Genomic DNA, 6075 nt, shown 5'->3' with positions numbered 1-6075 from the left:
ACTCATATGGAATGAAAAAACTGTCACTCATACCATGACTAACATCACTCAAGAAATAATGATTGAAACCCATATCTCACACCCGGTTTAGGAAAGCGACAAGGGAATGGTGCAGAGGGAGTACGCCAAGGTGCGCAGTTGATGGTGCATTAGTGTGTCCAACCCGTCTGGCATAAGTGCAAGCAGGAAGGCCAGGGAGCCTTACAGTGCAGTGTACAGAACAGGGTGGCATGTCCTGTGATGACGGTAGAGACCCACCCTGTGGGTGCATAGGAAAACGGGAACGTACCTGACTCCAAAGGTCGTAATGTCCCTCAAATCTCGCCTCTCAATAAGTGATTGAGGAAACACCAGTCACACTCAGCCCACCCTCTGTCTCACGCTCTGCTGAAAGATACAGAGGGCAGCCCGTTCCTGAAACCCATTGATGTAATTCTCACGGTCACTTGTGCAAAGGTTGTATGCCTTGTGCGCATTTGATGGTGCAATTGTGCATCCCACCCTGTGCCGGCATACGGTGCGAGAAGGAAGGCCAGGGAGCCTTATGGTGCAGTGCACAAGAACAGATCATGCTTTGTGCATTGAGAGGCCCATCCCGTGCGTGCAACACTTCATTCACACTTCTCACCTCTCATTTGATTTGAAGGGAAAAGACTGGTCACTCGCCCCACCCTCTGTCTCACTCTCTGTTGATTGTTACAGAGGGCAACCATACTCACTTCCCCATCCGGTTAGGATGAAAGCTCGCGTCACTCAATTGGTTGTCGATGAAGATCGCGTCGTTAGTTGTTGAAGAGGTGTACCTAGGGAGGTAGCCATCAGATCGAACGTTGTGTTACATAGGACATGGCGTCTGCTAGAGGACTGTCAAACGTTCCACAGAAAGGCACAAGACACAGCGTACCAAGGGAGGCAGCTTCGGAACTGGATCCTGGGGATGTCAACTGATGAATCCACTTTCTGGACTGTTGGGTGTTGCCACCTTTTCCACAGCCAGCTTCCCGCCCAAGGGTGTTGACCACCTTGTCTTGGAACGAGGCCTGCTATGACAGGGAATTGCTTCCTTTTCTCCCATAACAGTTTTTTTTTCTTTTCTTTTTTCTTGTTTTTTTTTCTCTTTTTTCTTGTTTTTCCCTATTCCCGAGGGTGTCTCCACCTTTTCTCGAAGAATAGGTCGGCATGACAGGGACCGAAGTCCTTTTCTCCCATGAACGATATGTATATTTTTTTCTTTTTCGAATTAGGCAAGGGAATGGTGGAAATACCATTTGTCAAAACCCATCTCGCCACTGTCATTGGTGGAAAATAGAGGATAAGAGATCAAGGCTAGAAGGTGGGGCTGAGGGGACAGAGGGTTGCGTCCACCTCATCAGGAATGGCTAAAGAACGGCTATCAGAAGTAGCATCATAAGAGTGGCAGTGCCACGCCAACGGGGAAAAGGATTAGGTGACCATGATTGTCAAGATCCCCAAGGAGGAAAGTACTTCTTCAGGCGATATCCATTGATCAGGAAAGGATCATCAGAGGCATCAACGGTCTGCACTTGGACAAAGTCATTAGGGTTGACAACAATCACCTTATATGGGCCCATCCACCGCTGTTGAAGCTTGCCAGGAAACTTGCCAAATCGTGAATCATAGGCTAGGACCAAATCACCTTCCTTGAACTCCTTGTGCTTGATGAAGCTGTCATGGTAAGCCTTACGTCGAGCTTGCGTGGCTTCCATGCACTGTAGAGCCAACCTGCGAGTTTCATCCAAATATTCCAAGTGCAGGAGATGGTGTTGCAGTGAAGCAGCATCCCCCAAACGCTCTTTAATAGCCACTCACAAAGAGGGCAATTCCAGTTCAATAAGAAAAATAGCTTCTGTACCATACACCAGCTGGAAGGGTGTCGGTCCTGTTGCTGCTTTATGGGAGGTTCTGTACGCCCAGAAGGCCTCTGTAAGTCGATCATCCCAATCACGACGATGTGCGGCAATTGTTCTTGTCAGAATCGAGCAGAGGAGGCGATTCATGACTTCGACTTGGCCATTGGCTCTGGGGTAATAAGGAGTGGACTTGCGATGGCGGATCTTATACAGCTCTGTCAACTCTTCCATGACTTTATTAATAAAATGAGTTCCTCTGTCACTTACCAGCTCTAGGGGACTGCCAAAACGGGTGATGATATTCTCGTACATGAATAGGGCCACACTGTTACCATCATCCCGCTTTAGGACTTTAGCTTCACACCACTTTGTGACATAATCCGTACATACCACGATGTATCTGTTCTGTTTCCGTCTGGTGGGAGGATCGATTGGGCCGACGAAGTCGATGCCCCATTTCTCGAACGGCTTCAAAGGAAGGATAGGTTGCAGTGGCATGGCACTTGTTTTGGTGGGTTTTCCCATTCGCTGACAAGCATCGCATTGCTTGCAGTAATCATAGGCATCCTTGTGGATGGTCGGCCACAAGTAACCTGCTAACAGAGCTTTCCTGGCTGTAGCTTCTCCTGCAAAGTGGCCTCCACACGGCTCGTCATGGCAAGCCTTTAGAACAATCCCAATCTCATCTCCTGTAACACATCTTCTGAGCACTTCATCTTTGCCTTTCTTGTATAGTGCACCGCCTAACAAGGTGTAGGGGGCTGATTCTAACATAAGCTTCTTCCTTTCCTGACTAGAAATGCCAGGAGGGTACTGTTGGGTTGCCAGCAGATTGGCAATGTCTGCATACCAGGGGGTTATAGTTTCTACCAGGAATAGGGAAGCATCAGGGAGGTCTGGATCATCCTGCTCCTCGTCTGCAGTCTGTGGGATATACGACAGATGATCAGCCAGAACATGGGAACGACCAGGTTTGGTAATCACCTCAAAGTCGAACTCCTGGAATAAGAGAAACCATCTCATCATTCGTCCTTTCACGTCTGCTTTGTTCATCAGGAAGGACAGGGCCTCGTGATCCACATAAAATTTAAAGTGGGTAGACAGCAGATAGTGGCGAAACTTCTCTAGGGCAAACACCATTGCCAAGCACTCCAGCTCTGTCATTGTATAGTTCCATTCCCTATCAGTGACTTTTCGGCTTGCGTAATAGATCGGTTGATCTAATTTGGAGGGGCCATTTTGACATAGGACATCACCTAGCCCTTCAACTGATGCATCAGAGTGTACATGAAACTCCTTCGTTCAATCAGGAGGTTGCAGAATGGGTGCCTCAATCAGACACTGCTTCAGAGTGTTGAAGGCTTTGTCACATTCTTCCGTCTAAATAAACTCTGCATCTTTCCTCAGAAGCTTGTGCAAGGAGGTTGCCTTTAATGTTGCAAAATGGGCTATGAACCTTCTATAGTAACCCACATGGCCTAGGAATCCCCTTAACTGTTTGAGGTTGGTGGGTGCTGTCAGAGCTGCAATCTTTTCGATCTTTGCAGGGTCTGTTGATATCCCTTGTGCAGAGACAATGTGGCCCAACAGAACTTCAGAAGAGACCCCAAAGATGCATTTGTCGGGGTTGAGGGAAATCCCATACTCCCAGTATCGGTCAAAGCATTGTTCCCAATGTCCCCAGTGTTCACGGATCAAACTATAGACACAGAAGTCATCCAAATATATCTCAATAAAGTTGTGCAGATGATTTTGGAATGCGGCCATCATGACTCGCTGGAAGGTAGCAGGGGCATTGCAGAGCCCAAACGGCATCACTCGGTAAGGGTAGGTCCCCCATTCTGTGGTGAAGGTTGTTTTGGATTGGTCTTCTTCTGCTATTTGCACTTGGTTATATCCGTTGAATCCATCCAGAAGGGAATAAAGCTCATGTCCTGCCACTGTGTCCAACAGTTGGTCTGTGAAAGGGATAGGAAAGTGATCCTTCTTCGTCTTGGAATTCAACTTGCGGAAATCCACACATATACGAAGCTTGCCATTTTTCTTGGGTACAACCACGATGGGTGAGACCCATTCACTATTTGCCACTAGATAGATGAATTCGGCTTCCAGAAGCTTCAGCAGCTCTGCTTTCACCAATGTGGAATAATTCAGGTTCATTCGCCTCTGTCATTGCCGTACTGGCTTGGCATCAGGCTCCAAGTCAATATGATGCTGACATATTGTGGGATCAATCCCTTTCAGGTCTTTGTAAGACCAAGCAAACACGTCCAAATTCTCTTTCAACAAGTTGTACAAGGTTGACAACTCCTCTTCTGGTAGGCTGCTACCCACCTTTAGGTGGCATTCAGATCCATCTGCATCCACAAAAGTCAACTGTCTTTCACCTTCTACTTCATGGATGAAGGTCCCACAGACTGCTTCTGGATACAGATCCGACTCCTTCAATGGAGTGGTGTCCTCTTCTGATGTCCCACTAGAACCAACTTCTTCTTTTGGTGGAGACTTAGGTTGCCCCTTGAGATGTTGAAATGGGATTAGAGCCATGTCGGGTTTGGTTTCACGATTAGTTACCTCTTGGCTTGAAGACTCATCTTCTGATGACGCGTCCAAGAACATCACATAACAGGGACCCTCTGATGCCTATTGGAATCGTGAGACTAGCGCTTGTTGGCACGGTGCATCATCATCATATTTCTTTGGCAAGGATGGTTGAGGACGGCAAGAGCCATTGCTGAAAGAAGACTTGGTCTTCTTTAACCATTTCTTATAAAGATTTTGCATATGAGAAAATCCATTTAACCAGACCAAATGGTACCATCGCCATTCTGTTCCACAGCATGAGCTCTTCTGCTTCTGATGCTTTTGGAACTTCTTCTTCATATGTATCCTCTTCAGGTGGGATAGACTCTTACGTCTCGCTTTCATAACCTTCTTCTTCAATATCATCTCCATTCTCTTCGGTCTCTGTCTCTGTCTCTGTCTCTGTAGGAGCTCTGTAAGAGAAGAACATGTTCTCTGTTTCATCTTCTGCTTCTGTCTTTGGCTCTGCTATGGCCATGTAATAGGGAGAGCAGTACATCCATGCTTCTATCTCACTGTCAGAAGTGATTTCAGAAATCGTTGCTGGTTCAGGCAGGAAGTATTCACCCATTGACAGGGACTTTGCATCTTTTGGGAGTTGGCTTACTATACCTACTGTTAAGGCACATGCCACTATTTTCTTGGGAAGGATCTGTTTGACAGCATCTTCATCTGCTAATGTTCCATCTGTAGCCTCATTGGGGGAGTCAGAAGATAATTCCAAGGAAGTGGATCCATGTCCTTTTTGAGCACCATATAGCTTCAGCACCACTTTATTAGGTCCTCTATCCAAGGTCAAGGTTCCTTTGAACCAATCCGTCCTTGCTCTGGCTTCAAAAAGCCATGGTTTGCCCAGTAATAGGGGATAGGATGTACCATAAGAGTTTGGCTTCACCACCAGATATGTTAGCCAATAATCTTTTCCAGCCACTGTAGCCTTCACATATGGGAGAATGCCCAAAGGCTTGATTCTGCTCTGATCCGCCAGTCTGATGAGCCATTGGGTTGATTGCACACCTTGTAGGTCTAGATCCTTCATTGTCACATCCATCATAATGTTCACTGATGAACCACCATCAATCAGTGCATTTGCAATAAAGCAGCCTTCTATCCACACTCTAGTCTCTGGGGTACCCGGATCTAGGAAGGCGTTAGCCACGTCCACTTGTTTTACAAGCTCTGGAGCTTTGTTGGACTTTGTTGATGTTGAGGGAGCAATCCTTAAGCGACGTCTTCTTGTCAGTATACTTTTGAATCTTTTTCGGAAACTGGGAACAACATCAATAATTGTTGGAATATGAGGTTTGGTTTAAAGATATCTAGATCTCTGACCAGATCGTATTCCTTAATAGGATCCACTGGCTTCTCTAACCGGTTAGGGAATGGGAAAATACCCATTTTTATTTTCCTTTTTTCTTCCAACAGGGGCATCATGGGGCCTTCTTCTGCCACTTGTGGCATTTCCTCCTCTTCTATCTCCTGGACCTTTGGTCCTGTCTCTGGAATTGTCTCTGTGACTCTCTGTGGCACTGTAGTGCTCTGTACGACACTGTAAGGCTCTGTTCTGTTCTGTTCTTCTGGTGGAAGATTGAACTTCACTGTTCTGGCAGGAGGATTATTT

Source organism: Lygodium microphyllum, chromosome 2, assembly GCF_053477565.2.
Source record: "Lygodium microphyllum isolate KBCC chromosome 2, Lygodium_microphyllum_v1.1.10, whole genome shotgun sequence".
In the NCBI taxonomy this organism is placed as follows: Eukaryota; Viridiplantae; Streptophyta; class Polypodiopsida; order Schizaeales; family Lygodiaceae; genus Lygodium; species Lygodium microphyllum.
This window is presented reverse-complemented; position numbering follows the sequence as displayed.